Source organism: Cimex lectularius, unplaced genomic scaffold (genome assembly GCF_000648675.2).
Source record: "Cimex lectularius strain Harlan isolate CLEC.00 unplaced genomic scaffold, Clec_2.1 scaffold452, whole genome shotgun sequence".
Lineage (NCBI taxonomy): Eukaryota > Metazoa > Arthropoda > Insecta > Hemiptera > Cimicidae > Cimex > Cimex lectularius.
In genome coordinates, this window is record NW_019392968.1 from 102,789 (window position 1) to 119,269 (window position 16,481).

Genomic DNA, 16,481 nt, shown 5'->3' on the forward strand with positions numbered 1-16,481 from the left:
TTTTAAATTTTTTTTTTTTTTTTTTAGGCCGACCAATTAGCAACACTACTTTTGTGCTAAAGCCCATGTGTCCGTATGTAGAGAAAGATCGCACGATACGATCCATATGATTGAAGGTACGTTTGCTCCATATACTTAGCGAGAAATGCCATTCAGCACATCCACCCTTTCAAGAACTCTTCCGTTGGACAACGCATTTTTATTAAATTTCCAACATGTGAAGGTGTAAAACAAGCGGAAATTCTTTCATGATTTTCTCCTCATTTGGGGAAACAAAGACTGTTTAGGGCTCAAATGTTTGACAAAACCTTGTTCCTCTGAGAGCACCGGATGGAAACAGGGTTAACGCAGTCCCGGAATGCCACCTTCAAACGCAACTCTTCGAACATTGTGCATAATGGTTAAATCGATAATCACTCGATAAAAAATAGTTTTGTATTTAACCCGTTTTAATTGGTAAAGGAAGCAGAAGGAATGTTAGTCCAGGAGTAGAATAAGTGGAGTTGTGGTAAGAAATGAAGTCAACGGGGGCGACTCTGGCTTGATTGAATGGCCAAACCAGTCTAAGAAGCTTACCGGACTCCCCTTTAAACATTCCTGATTATTTCGCCAATTCACCCTTTTAAATACAGGAGGAATATCTCTTTCTTTTTTGTGTCTAGTATTTCCAAGGATTACAAAGAGGACCTAAGACTTAAGTGGCTTAAAGGTTTATTTCCTTGTGAAGAAATATTGATTGTATGTCCAAGTGTCATGTGTCTCTTTCGAGCAATGCTAACCGTACTGCGATGAACCTAAAATTGCGCTTAGCACTCAAAACTTAATTAATTTAGAAAACAAGGGGCTGCCTGGTTGAAAAATATTGTTTGTACTATAGATTTAGAATGGCCCATCTTAATTTTAAAAGGACTTTATAATAATAATTCAAATTATTGTTCCATATTGGTTATTAAAACTAAATTTATTATTTTCCAACAAATTACATCATTAAAATTACGATTTGAACATACTAATCTCTCGATTGCCTTTGGTGAATTTTTCGAACCTCGCACCCCCACCCCCGCCATAATATTAAACCTGCTACGAGCTCCTGTTCGAATATGGTAATAGTGTTTTCTATTCAATTATCGGGTCAGAATGTGGTCAAACATCCGATACGTTTATTTTTGCTAAGTTTGCTTGAGTAGAAAGTGTAACGATAGGAATGGGGTTATCGTGTAGAAGTATTAGTTATATACTGAAATTGGCTCTCCACCATCCTCGAAAACCCTTTTCCGTATCTGACTGATAATCAACGTGTTTAAATATCAAGGACAAACATGTCAGTGAAATTAATATTCTGTATTTAAAATTAAATCAGTAATACAAATATTCGTTGGAAGTGTAGTGCCTTATAGTTTATAGAAAACTAGTTGTTTGTTTTAATAGTTTTCATTCTTATAAAACAAAAAAATGTTTTAAACGTTTTTAATTTATTTTTTGAAATACTTATATCAAAAAATAGTTTTACCTGCAATACTAGAAATGTATTGAATTATTACATACTATACAGTGTGTTCACTTACTATTGCAATGTAGATGTATGATAGGAAACAGGAAGGTGCGGCGGTAGGAGTATTTGGCCATTGGGATAATACACCAGAATCTTCCAGGCTACAGTCCATGCAATCGAGAGATGTACGCAGTTCTATGTGAACAAAGTGTAGAAAACAGTGACAATAAAATAAAGTCACCCTTTTGTAGGACCCAGGAAATGTGGGAGAACAATCCCACTATAATTAACTAATGCGGGTCGATATTGATTAATGGCTGACTTTAATCGATTCAATTGTGCGCAATATACACTAGAATCAACGGCCCGAATAAGTAGAAGAATATAACAAAAAAAATTATATCAACTATAAGAAATTAACGTGTGGTGATTAGTGACCGTTAGTCGATGATTATTCGGAAATCGTGAGATGCGGTCTGGTGTGATGTAGGTTTCAGAAAAACATTTTCTTTATCGTGCCAACGTTTCGATCTTTATTGAGATCATCTTCAGTTCATATATTATGCAGGGTGGCGACCAAGACCCGAGGGGTTAAATGCCTGGGTAGACTCGTACCCCATCCCTAAAAGGTCCGGGACTTGGTCGGCTCACGTGTCCTGCATAAACCTCTTGGACTTGTTCACAAACCCCAAGATTTTGGACCATTTTATCTCGGGGAGTGATTTGGTGATGTCCTCTCCTTCAAAGATTTCAAATCTAGACCTAGCATACCTATCACATTCTGCGAGGTAGTGCTTTGATGAAAATAGAAGATATACTTATAGGTCTATACGATTTAGGTAATTGATATGAGGTAAGAAAATTAACCTTATTTCCTTCCAGCATTTTGGTATATGTCCCAATGCCAGACTTCTCCTTATGAGATCCCACACGTTCTAGATAGATTCGGTGTATCCTGTTGAAGGAGGGCAGGGAATATTCCATCCACCCCGGCTGCCTTGTATTTCTTGAAGGAATGTGCCGCCCATTTATAGGCCTCCCAGGAAATTACCTCATTAGCCTTATTCCAGTTTGGTGATGGTAGTTCAACCTCAGCTGGGATAGTAGAAGAGTCTGACCTGGGGAAATGAATTCTGGCCATCAGGTTCAGGGTCTCCTCGCAGGATGAAGTGTACACCCCATTATCATCCTGTAATAAACCTAACGGATTAATATAATCCTTTTCCAGAAGTTTAAAAATACGAGAAGTTTCCTTAATTGTTTCTGTTTCCAAGCAATAGTTCCTCCAGGCTTTACGCTTGGTTTTCCTTAACTCTTTTTTATACTCTTTCTTCATGGAGATAAAATCCCTCCAGTATGGTTCAGAGTTCCCCTGCAGGGCTTTTTTGTGTAATGCTTTGACCCTTTTCCTTAAACTAGCCAGATCTTTATTCCACCAGTGATGTCGGTTCTGGCGTAGTATTTTTTCACGACACGCTTCTACATATGCAGAGTTTATGACCTGTATAATGTTATTAGCACCCTGCTCCAGCTCTGTAACATTAGAAGGAGTAGGTATGCAACCTGTGATATTGTTAATAATATTAGTATAGGTTTACCAGGTTGTTAGTTTAGGATTCCTAAACCTTATTTTGTTGACTTCTGAGATTTTGAAATCAATAATACAATGATCTGAGGAGATCTTACCTGGTGTCACCTTCCACTCCGTTACCCAATTAGCAATTGGCAGAGAGGCTAGTGATACATCCAATACTTCCCTTCTATTTTTTGTTATGAAAGTGGGAGTGCTGCCTGCATTCGGATGGATAAATTTCTGCTTAGAACAGCTTCCAAGAATGAAATACCTCTTGCATTGTTGTCTGTGCTACCCCAAGCTAGGTTGTGTGCGTTGACATCACAGCCCAGAATAAGACCTATATTATTATCGTCGCAATATGATATAAGTTCCTTTACTGCCTCCGTTGGACAGTACTCATCATGGGGTAAATATGAACTTGCCAAATACAAAGTTTTGTGGCTCCCCCTTCTCCTAAAATCAATTGATATAGTTATGATGTCCCTGGAACAAAACCTGGTTATAGGGATTGGTTTTAATTCCCTATGGCCACAATGCAAGCTCTCGGCCTGTCATGCCTTAGATCCTGAAACAGTTCAAAATTTTGATTTTTTAAACCGATTACTTGTCCCCTATAGGTATAGGGTTCCTGTATCAGATAAATCAACGTTTGCAGCACAGTCATGTCCCTACCGATTTCGGCCGTGGCAATCTTGCTGTGCTGCATATTAATTTGTGACATCCTGAGGGGTCTCACGATTAATCCATGGTACTTGCCTGGGGGTTTCGTCTTTGAACCAGTCCCTGAGGGCAGGTTGAAACGTGGACGAGGACCCAACCTTATGAGACTTGTAGCGATCATTTTTGTGATCAAACCTGGATCGCCCTCCTCTCTTACCTCTTTTGCTTTTAAGTTTTAACCAGGATGAATCCCTCGTCTTTATCTCCCTGTACCTGAGGTGGAGCAACCTTGTCCCTTTCACAGCGCTCCAAATTGGTGCTGCCGGTAAGGAAGGATTGCTCTCCATATTCGTGTTGTCTCTAACCATTGCTTCCGATACTTTTCCACCCATTCGAGTGAAAAAGTCACTCGTCAACAGCAGAAAACAACATTCGCAGTAGACACGTGGTTTAAAGGCGTGTAACCTCCCATGCGGTTCACGGCCAAGTTTTTATTGAGATCATCTTCAGGGCCTGGGATTTACAAACATTGTTTATATTTAACAAATACATGTAGGGTGTGGAAAAGAGTGAATTTATACAATGCAAAAAAATATATTTTTTATATTCAATCAAAGTATTTCTACTCACTCAAAGTGTTTGTTTTCTGCATAATTGTGCCATTCTTGCGTGTCGTTGAGAGTGCCAGTGAGATATTGCTGTTTTATGTTTATATACGTTGGATTTTGAAGGGGTGGGGAAGGAAGTCGGGATAGAAAGACATTTTTTCTTCATTCATTTCTTTGAGATGAAAAGAGCCGACGAAGGGAAAAAACGTTGGTAATGGTTCCGGCAGGTTATACTTTCAGGATTATATAGACGGGGATAATTAGAAAAAGGAAAGCTAAATTGTTGAAAAATTAGACTATAAAAATTTTTCATGTGTGAAATGTGATGAATGTTTTATATGTTATATGTTTTGTGTTATCGATATTGAATTTGATTAATGATATTGGCGTAGCTGCGACTGAGTTTACATGTGTCTGTTCTGTAATTGATGCTGTGTTTATCCCTGTTGATGTAAACCATTTCTAAAAAGTTACCTTTTTTGATTGTCGAAGTCGAAATTGTGTTTATGTTCAAAATGGTGTGTAGCGAGTGTTGTAGGATTTTGCTTGGGTTTTTTGCAATCATAAATATGTTGTTCAGACGATGTAATTTGCCGGACAGTTTAAACAATTGATTTTGTAGATTACGTCAGATTTATTTGTTATTGGTGTGGGATCTTTAATTTTGGAAAAAGTATTTGGATTGTTTTATAGCTTTTGAAAGCTATTTTAAAGTTATCGGAAGAGAGAAACGTGTTTAATTTATGTGATAGGCCGTGAATGAATGGCATGGAAATGTATGTTGGTTTGTTTGTATTTGATAGATTTGATGTAGTATTATTAGTAATAGTGGATGATGAAGAAATCAACTTTTCGTGCGCCTCGGAAAATTTTCTCTGTAGAACACATAATAACAAAAACTTGTGGGTTTATGTATGTGATATATGTTGTATATTGAAATTAATGTATTTATTAGCGGGAATGCATTAGCCCGGAAGGAACGGGATTTCATTCCTCATGACTTCAAGGAATATATTCTGGGTAGTATGAATGTCATTTATTAGCACGAAAGAAGGTGTTTCTCAATTATCCTAGAGGAATATCGATTATTCTGAGTCTGTATGAAGGTAAATTATTAGCACGCAAGGGGGGGGGGGTAATTTCCAGGAAGAGCATCGCGTAAGGAAACAAATTCTTTATCATGAGTCTTGAAGATATAACCAACAAAAAACGTTTAACAACTTCAGCCCGTTTAAAAAAGGTAAATACATCAGAAGTTATGGCCCACAAATTAACGTAAAATTTTTAAAAAAAGGAACAATACTATTAAATATAATGCACGAGAAAAACTTTCTTAATTTGCAAAACAATTTGAAAACTTACGAAAACATTCCAATACGATTCCAGTTGCATAAAACTTTGAATTTCTCTAAAGGGGTAATTTCTGTCCCGGAATTGATAAATTGTGATGAAACAGAAATTGAAACGGAACTAGTACAACAAAACGTGGTAAAAGTTCAAAGAATTTTCAGGAAAGAGAATAATATTAAAATACCTACATCAACCCTGATCCTGACTTTTGACAGGCCGAATATTCGTGAAAAAATCATACTCGATTTTTTGATTGTTCGAGTCCAACTACTCGATCCCAGACCCTTAATGTGCTTCTCATGCTATCGCTATAGGGACATAAGCAAATTCTGCCAGATTAAAACCTGCGGAAAATGCGGTGAGAACTTACATGAAACCGAAGGATGCAATAACAACCCCAAATGTATTAACTGCGGTGGCCCGCACCCGACATTTGATAAGACATTTCCCGTGTACATACGGGAAAAAAATATCGAAAAAATCCGAATGTCTGAAAAGGTTTCGTACAAAAATGCAGAAATTATCCTAAGAAAGCAAACCCCCAAAACTCACGGCATTCTCTCATACGCTGAAACAACGGATAGGACTAATTCTTCTCATCACTCTCAAACCCGTTGTGGCTCACCCCCGCTACCGCAGGTTACCCCTATTCAGAGTAAAGCCCCATTAGCTTATATAACAGATAAATTAACGGCACAGCTGGAGAAACTCAGTGAGTCGTTGAATCTCTAGCCTATAAAATCAATTCGATAGAAAATTCTGTAATGAGGAATCCTGACATGCCCACTGACATTCCATCGCCAGCGAATGGCACTAGTAATTTCAATCTGGAAAACAAAAAGAACATCACAACTCACAAACAGACGACAAAGCCTTCTACCCACTCAAACGAACACCTGGATGATAGAGCGCGTGCGTCCACAAAACGGGGACGACCTGGTTCCCAAAGTTCCACTCTAAGTTCCGTATCATCCAGTATCAAGAATCAACAAAACCTTAACCCAAGGGACACTAACCACTCACAAAAGACAAAAAGACCGGCAAAATCCTGATGTTTATGAACCAATGTGCGCGGGCGTATGTGTGCATGCGTGATTACAAGTGTGGGAGCGTGTGCATGCTCACGCCGCAGGATTTGCATAATATCTAGGTTACTAAAATTACCAAAAATCAGCAATAGAAATAAATAACTGTACAAGTACAAACAAACAACTATACTACTTATGTTTATACTTCAATGGAATATAAACGGAGCGATCTATCACAGAAATGAAATTCTATATCTACTTAAAAACTTCAATACATCAATTTTATGCTTACAAAAAACACACTTAAAAGCAGAACAACACTTCGACATTAGGAACTACAATGTAATCCGGAAAGATTATTTAGGAGGACGGATTGCATGTGGTGGAGTGTGTTTGATAATAAAAAACGAAATTCCCTTCACTAACATAATCATTCACACGAATATACAAATTATAGATGTAAAAATACACAAACCGTTTCAGTGCACAATTTGCTCTTTATACCTCCCTCCAGCATTGTTGGTAGATATCAATGAGCTTAAAAATATATGGCAGCAGCTCCCCAAACCAATTATGATCCTAGGAGACTTTAATTGCCACAACCCCTTATGGGGAGGGGATCACAAGGATGTTCGTGGCAACACTATCGAGCAATTTATCGACCATTGCAACTTAAACATCATAAACAATGGCTCCCCCACACATTTTTGTGCCATGTCTGGTAAACTTTCTGCTATTCATTTAAGCATTGTCAGCCCAGCAATACACACTTGCCTGAAATGGTATACGCTAGAAGATACGCACGGAAGTGACCATTACCCTGTCGAGATAGAGAGTATTGTTCCTCTACCAGAAATGCGACGACCATCTAAATGGATAATTGGCAAAGCCGACTGGGCTTTGTATCCTGTCTTAATGACCAGAATAACTGCATAACTGACAGTAAGGCAATTGCCAACCTGTTTGGACAGCACCTTCATAACATCTCATCAACCGGTGACGTGAGCGCAGATATCAGACGAATTAAAGAGGAAAAAGAATCATCCCCATTAAACATCGAACTAGACCCTATGAACCCGCTAAATCTGCCTTTTTCAATGGACGAATTTAACCATGCGCTGAAAACAAGAAGAGATTCTTCTCCAGGTCCTGACCAAATTACTATTAGTATGGTAAAGAACCTTAAGTCCTCCGACAGAGCGGTCGTACTTAGCTTTATTAACAAAATTTTTATAGAAGGCCTCTTCCCGAAAATATGGTCACATGCCGTAACGATCCCAATCCTGAAACAAGGAAGGTACCCCCTGCTCGTACCCAATTACCGGATAATCTCACTGATAAGCTCAATGTGTAAATTTACTGAGAAACTTATCTCTCATAGACTTCAGTGGCACATCGACACTAACAATCTTTTACCTCCTTGGCAAAGTGGGTTCAGGAAAGGCCGGGATACGACGGACAATATAGTTGGTCTGGAAATTGAAATCTTAAAAGCATTCAATAATGGTGAAAAAGTTCTAGCTGTATTTATAGATCTAGAAAACGCTTTTGATCGCACATGGAGACGAGTGATAATAGATAATTTAATAAAGATTGGCATTGAAGGACACATTCTTAAATTTATACATAATTTTATGAACAATGGACGTTATAGAGTATGGTGTGGAAATATAGAGTCGAATGAGTTTGTCCAAGAAAATGGAGTGCCTCAAGGGTCTGTACTGAGTGCAACCTTGCACTGTATTGCTTTGAAAACATTATGCGTATAGCCAAACCCCCGGTTCGAATAATGCTCTATGCAGATGATATAGTTATCCTTTTACTGGAAAAAACATAAGAATTATGGAAGAAACGATTCAAACCTCGCTGAACGACGCGTCACGATGGCTTAATAGAAATGGGTTCAAGATATCTGACAAGAAGACTGTTGCTGTACTGTTTGCAAAGAAAAGACCCTGAGAAATGCCAACACTCATGATCAATGGGCAATGTGTGAGATTCACTGACTCCGTCAAATACTTAGGGATTGTTTTTGACAGGTCGTAGAATTGGAGAGAACACTTCAAAAATGTAAAAACGCAGTGTACGAATTCATTCAACCTCCTAAAAGTGATAGCAGGCGCTTCATGTGGAGCAGATAGAGTAAGTATGCTTAAGCTTTATTGGAGTTTGATTCGCTCTAAGCTCGATTATGGTTGCTGTGCTTATGGATCCGCAAGTGAAAGTAACCTCAATCTAATAAAAAGTGTTCAGAATGCAGGTTTGCGAACGGCTTTGGGAGCATTCCGCTCTAGCCCAGTGAGCAGCCTGCACATAGATGCAGGAGAGTTTCCCCTCGACCATCGTAGAAGCTTATTAGAATGCAAACTGATAGCCATTCTTTCATCCCCGACTCACCCGCTATTTTTAGAATACACACTCGGGCGGTTACCTCCACTAGACCATGCTATAAACTGCAAAAGAAAGCACTTTTTGTCCAGAGCAACGATCGGCTTAAATTCACTCAATGCCGCAGTACCTCAGCTCTGCAAACAGGGAGCTGCCTCTAAACCTCCATGGACAATACCGAAGCCTAGAGTTCTGCTGGATCTCGCCAAATTCCCGAAAGAAAATCCGCCCCCTTATTTATATCGACAGGAATTTTCAAGAATAAGGGCCACTTTCCCAAGCCACACCCTTGCCTTCACCGACGGATCACACAGCGAAAACGGAACAGGCGCGGCATTCATGATCAACAAAAAAAGGTATAGTTCTCCCTGCCAAATGTCTGCAATAATTATACTACCGAACTAACGGCGATCAGTAAATGCCTTAACATGGTATCGCCCATAGGCAACTCGTTGTTAGTCTGCACAGACTCACTATCGGCCCTTACAGCAATGGAAAACCGATTCACTATGCAACCGCTGGTCCAGGAGATATTGCTTTCTCTGGAACGATTGAGACTCTCTGGCATACAAGTAATTTTCGTGTGGATCCCAGGACACTGTGGTATAATGGGCAACGAACAGGCGGCTATTGCTGCAAAACGGGCCACCGTGATGGGACCCCACTTAAGTACACTCCTCACACAGATTTTATCTCCCACTTGAAAGAAAAGATATGGCAGAAGTGGCAGGAGGAATGGAGAGCAGTGAGGGGCAACAAGCTAAGGGATATTAAACCAAATGTTGGCCCTTGCGGCTCCTCAGTGCGCGACTCGCGGCTCGAAGAGACTGTGTTGACGAAACTTAGAATCGGGCATAGTTGACTTACCCACGGGTACCTTATGTGCAAAGAACCGGCGCCGGATGCGATTGCGGCAGGGAATTGGTTACAGTAAAACACCTCTTGACCAATTGCCTTAATTTTGAGCAACAAAGAATATCTCATAATCTTCCAAGCCAATTAGCGGAGATTCTTGGTGATGACCCCCCCTGTGATAAATAGACTCTTTGACTTTCTGAGATCAACGCGTTTGATACAGAAAATATAAATAGAAGATGTACATTAGATATGCATATAGATGTATGGGTATATGTGCGCGCGCGCGTGCGTGTGCACACGTATGGAGGAATAGAGAGTGTGAGATGGAGAAGGAATGAAAGAAGAAAAAAAATCGCAAACATACTTTCGAAGGCAGAAATAATGAATAAGTAGTTGTTGTGAGGATCCGTCATGATCAAGGGGAAATATGATGCTATGAGATTGAATGCCTTAAAAAAAAAAGTTTTTCCGGCTCTGACGATTAATCCCTGCACAAGAGAAAACTTAATTTAACTATACGACTATAAGGTGAAATCAACAGATTATAGGTTCAGGGAAATATTAATAAATAAATATATGTACATATTTCAGACAATTTATATACATTTCTCAGTGGCAATTCAGGATTTTTTTTAATATAAGAGAAAATTTATATCTTAAATTGTTCCTTTAGTGACCCAGTATAATATATCGGGCAATCTCGCACGCATTCTGCACATACATAGTACCTCAACATTTAAATCCCCTAAACACGGCATTATAATAATGCTTTCTCCCACAACAGAATGTTCTTTTTTATCATAAGTCTTTCACCATTTATTTATATTTCTTTGAATAACACCTTCTCAACTCTTTGATAAGAATCTTGACAGTCAAGGGGAAGGTTTTCATAATAAAAAAAATTGACGTTTTACTACAATAACATAACGTAAATTCAGAATTGCACGATATATGTTAAATTTTAACTTTTAAGAAATAATCAGAAAAAGAAAGCGTTAGGGTACTCATGGATAAATAGTAATGAGAAAACGAGGAAACTGCGTCATATATCAAAATTGTTAATATTCTCAACAATCTTCATCAGTTTATATCTGTGACGAAACAATTAAAAAACTTACAAAATTTACTCTAAACCTAGTAATAGTGAGAAACATTAACCCCCGGTTTGAAAAGTATTCTAACTCCCAGTGGTTTCAAGTATTCGGACTGATTCTTCGGCTTTATTAAACTTGAATTCTAAATACTTCGTTCCGAATAGGTGAAAATTTCTCCTAATTTTAAGCCAGTGATAAATCATCAGAAATCCCTCTTTACCATGATTAAAGGTGTTGTATCGATTGAACCGACCGCACCCCACAACCTACAATTTTAATGGAATCCTAATAAACATCCCTACGGAAATGTGGCCATACCGGTGTTGAGCGGATGGGGGATTCGACATTACTATATATTTTATAGGGGGTTGATATTTCATTCCATAAATTTCGTTTTTGTTCTTAAAAATATTTATGGGTTTATTGTTAGAAACGTTAGTCTGACGGACTAACAATAATACAACTACACCTCAAAATTACAAATTTATTTCTTAGATACAGGGTGGTTCTCTATAAAATGAACAAAATGGGTGAAATTATACTTTAAACAAAATAGAATGCCGCAAAAAATGGATTTTATAACCCACTCGATCGAAAAAAAAAAAATTTCGGGAAAAACATATTTGTCACGAACATTTAAAAAAAATGATAGCTGTTTTGCAGGCTCAATATTTATAATGTTTGAGTATTAGAAACTTACTTTGAAGAAATGCTACTGCGGTCTCATGAAACCTTCTACAAATTGGAAAATTTCAGAAAAACGTTTTCAATTAATATGCTTCTAAAAAGTTGGTAGAATCAGTATATGTATTATTTTTTGGAGAGCATGGTAGAACAAACCACAACAAACCAGCAAGATTTGTATCCTAGGTCAAATGAATTTCAGAGAACAGAAGGAGATTTCATTCGTATTAATGGCCAAAAATTTACAATTGAATACTAAAGATTAATTTAAAATAGAGATTTAAAGGAATGAAAGCTGTAGGGTTTCTAAAAGCAATATAGTATAGGCTAAAGTAGAAATATTATGTATGTAACATTTCATATTTTTGGGGTGCGAAAAATTAATAACAATTTTTTTTGTTAAAAAAATATTTTAAACTATTTGTTAAGTCGTTCAATTATAAATTATGTATTTTATATTTATGTAATATCGGATGAAAAATTTATCCACAGGCACACTTCGAAATAAAATTTTGACATAGTGACAGACAAAGGAAATTAGGTTAAAATATTTTTTAGCAAGAAACAAAGTTGTTATTCATTTCTGCACCATTAAAATCCCCTGAATACATATGTTCGGAAAATAAGAAAAAAAATTCCCCAAAATTTTTACCTTCCAAAAGCTTCCCATTTTTTCACATAGATTTTGAACTATGAAAAAACTCTTTCGTTTAAATCACTATACAATAAGATCATAGATCAAAACCGAAAAAACAAATCCTCTTCGACGAGAGGAACAAAGGCTACGGGATACACTCGTTTTTTGGGAGAAAAAAATTTAATTTAAGACTTCATAAAATAAAAATGCTAAGCAATATTATAAGGTTTCATCCGTATTTTTTCTACTTATAAGTACCTACATAAAATATAAACCTTTTTTGACATAGCCCAAAGAACAAATGTTCTGTTTTCCGAAAATTAACATAAAATGTAGATGAGTTAAGTGTTAAGTGGCACAACATATTAAAAGAAATGTCCCCAACAAATAAAGCCCAAAATTTATTATTTTTTCTTGCAATGAAAAATCTTGCATAAAAGGGTGTTTAAAACGAACCCGAATTTTTTTTTATTAAAAAAAGTAAGTCATTTGATCTATGTTCGCACCGGGCACATTTTATTTTCTTCTTTCTTAAAAAAAACAGTATTTAAATTTTCATTATTCAACTTTGTTGTGTCGCACCTCGTCATCAACCCGAAGGGGATAAAGGTGCGTCGAGTCGGCCCTGTCGACGTCACGCGTAGTAGTACGTTACAAACCGCCGAACACGCTTGGTCGGACCTCGCCAATTCGTTTAACCTCAGTTTTGATTCCCTTCAAAGTTAACCCTCTTTTCTTTCTTTACCCTCGTATACAGCAGGAGTATTCTCATTTTATGTTTTACTTTTTCTTCGCTACGCCTCCGCACTTTCTGGTAGTTTCAACAGGTTTCACCGACGCTGAATCCGAGCTCGGTGACGCCGAAGGTGATTCCGACGACGCACCAGAAGGTATATTTCATACAGTCCACTCCAAGGTAAATTTTCTTTATTTTATTTTATTTTATTTTTATTTTGTTTTACTCGTCAAGCCTCCGTTTCATTTTATTTTATTTTATTTTACTCGTCAAGCCTCCGTTTATTTTGTTTTATTTTATTTGAGTTTTATTTTAATTAAGACCAGCCCGAACAACCTATTTTACTTTACGTCTATTGGTTAATTGCAATGTTTTAAATATTTATTCACATTTATTAGGGCACTGATCATTATTTTCGGCTCCTAGAAAAAATACAAACCCAACTCTTTTTAAATAAGCTCGAAAGACATGCACAGCAATAGAAAAAAGTGGTAAACGACGTTTAAAACCAATTCGATTTTTTTTTTAAATAAAAAAAAGTTATTTGATCCATTTTAGTAGATACGCCATTTTATTTTGTAACTTTAATCACATTACAACACTGCTTATTATTTTTCCTAGATGAATACACAAATCTAATTATAAATAATAACATTCAAATATATGCACAACAAAGGAAATAATATTATACAAAATTACTGAAACTACATACAAGTATTCGAACTGTTTTTTTGTTTTTTTAAATCATGTTTGCCTATTTTACTCGAAGCGTTTTCTATTCGTTTTTGTAAATTTTTATATATTTCATAACTTTTATTATGGCTGATTTTTTTATGTTCCTAGATGAAGACAGAAATCGACTGATATAGTTATAGTTAGTTATATACTGATATAGATAGGGGTTATCAATACCGCATCTCTCATTGCATTTGTATCCTTTGTTTTGAAAACGTCGACCAACTGGTTGAGGATCGAATTTCTTTTATTTCTATCGTGGTAATATAATCATTGTCCACCACTTTCATAAACATCGTAAACCGGTCGAATATTCGGCACAGCTGGGCACGCCAGTTCAGTTTTGCATTGACATGGTTTTTGGAACGGCGTCGCTCCGTTTGGACTGCTAGGAGCGATCGCGAAGGGCCACCTAATCCAAGCCGTACAGCTCCATTTGGAGTGCCTGAAATTTGAGGGGCATTCACGACCGCTCCACAGCCAGTCGCTCCGAACCTCAACCAGTGAATTACCTTCTCAAAATGGACGACGATCTCTTGTACTCTTCTCTTTATTTACATATTAACAGCAAAAAATACCCACATCAATTTGATGAAAGATCTTTCCCTTGAATTCGCTCATTGGAGGAACTATTTAAGGATGGATGAAACGTCTTATTTATTCATTATATTTAGTGTTCTATTGACCAAATTACTTCTTTCAATTATTTAATCTTTTTTGTAAGGTTTTGGTTGAAATGAAAAAGCTAGTGCCACGAGCGGGATCTGAATCCATGGCCTTCGGCTAAATACGCCGCTGCTCTACCACTTGAGCTATCGTGACTTCGATCCTCTCCGACACCAAAAAATGGCAAAAAGAGAGAAAATTCGAAAGGTTGTAGGTTGAGATGGGGAGTTGGTGCCCGAGTGGATCGAACTATCGAAGTCAGGATAGCTCAAGTGGTTAGCGCAGCGGCGTATTTAGCCGAATGTCGTGGATTCGAATCCCCTCGTGACACTATTTTTTCATTTCAACCAAAACCTTACAAAAAAAAGATTAACGTCTTATTTATATTTACTCCAGCTTGTTACCCCCTTGATTAGAAAACAAAAGACAGTCATGAGAGAAATCATCACTACATGAAAGGTTGGCAACCACATTACGATTTCTCGCTACAGGGATGAACTACAAAGAACTTAAGTTCTCTACTACGATTTCTGATCATTGTTAGGGGTTATCAATACCGCATCTCTCATTGCATTTGTATCCTTTGTTTTGAAAACGTCGACCAACTGGTTGAGGATCGAATTTCTTTTATTTCTATCGTGGTAATATAATCATTGTCCACCACTTTCATAAACATGGTAAACTTTCATACAATAAAATCTCGATTGGATGTCATTACCAATAAAGAATAAACGTTTTTGACTTTTTGAGAATGTACGACGGAGATGTTTGCTCAGTGACAGAAAGACGGAGACTGCGCAAAAAAAAATGAGGGTTTTCCCATTCACGACCAGACCAGCGCGCCAAAATCCCTACCCAACATGCCAGGTTTTCCCATTCACGAACGCGCCATGCCGGCGCCGCGCCGTAGATATTTGGAGGGGTGCGATGGAGTTTGGACCGGTCGAATATTCGGGACAGCCGGGCACGCCAGCTCAGTTTTGCCATTGACGTGGTTTTTGGAACGGTGTCTCTCCGTTTGGACTGCTTGGAGAGATCGTGAATGGCCACCTTAAGGTCGAAAATGTAGTCACATTGCTATCTGTTCGAGCGTAGGTAACCAACATGGCAGCCTTGAATTTAACAGCTGTTTTTTGTTTGCGCGTATTTTTATTCTTAAATACACATCAATTATATCAGACTAATACATTTCTTTTGTTAATTTCTCACCTGTCGTTATACTCTCATTCATAATAGATAAATCCCCTATCCTATAAAGTTGTAGGCTGTTAGACGTGAGGATACCAGGTAGATATGTCGGGCACGAATTGAAGCGTGCCACCTTACAAACATCGTGAATTCCCCTATTATGTGTAATTAGATCTTTTAAAATGTATAAATGACGAATTACTATTTAACACTATGCTTTGAACGGATTGCTGTTGATTTTGAAATATTTTATGCTATACTAAACGTGTAAGTAATTAACTCGACCGTTTGAATTATTGCCAAAAATGTCTTGTTTCTCTCGGATTGAATTACAACGGTATCTCTCATTACAAACAACAATCATCACATTCCAGTTATTTTCCGAGTTGGCTCTCCTCCTCTCAGTGCTTTGCATGATTAGTAACTTTAGATTGAACCGGTATACGCCAATGAATTGAACACCAGTAAACCAATACGACTGATGTCACCAATTCTATGGATAACAAAGTTGAATACGAAGCCGATTAACGAAAGGGGAACATTTTAGTTGTTCGTATCAATCATAAAACTTCATTTATGAATCGGATAAACTTACCTAGCCCCCTTATATTGGGTTGTCCGGAAAATAATGCAGGATTTTAAGTTTTCATTAAAAAAAATCTATATAAAATATTCTGTTTACGTTTACAGGATTACTCATTTGTATGAATGTCAACACTTATTAATCCTCTTCCAAATGATATTGTTTGTTTACCTCTGTAGCATTCCGCTACTTGGAAAT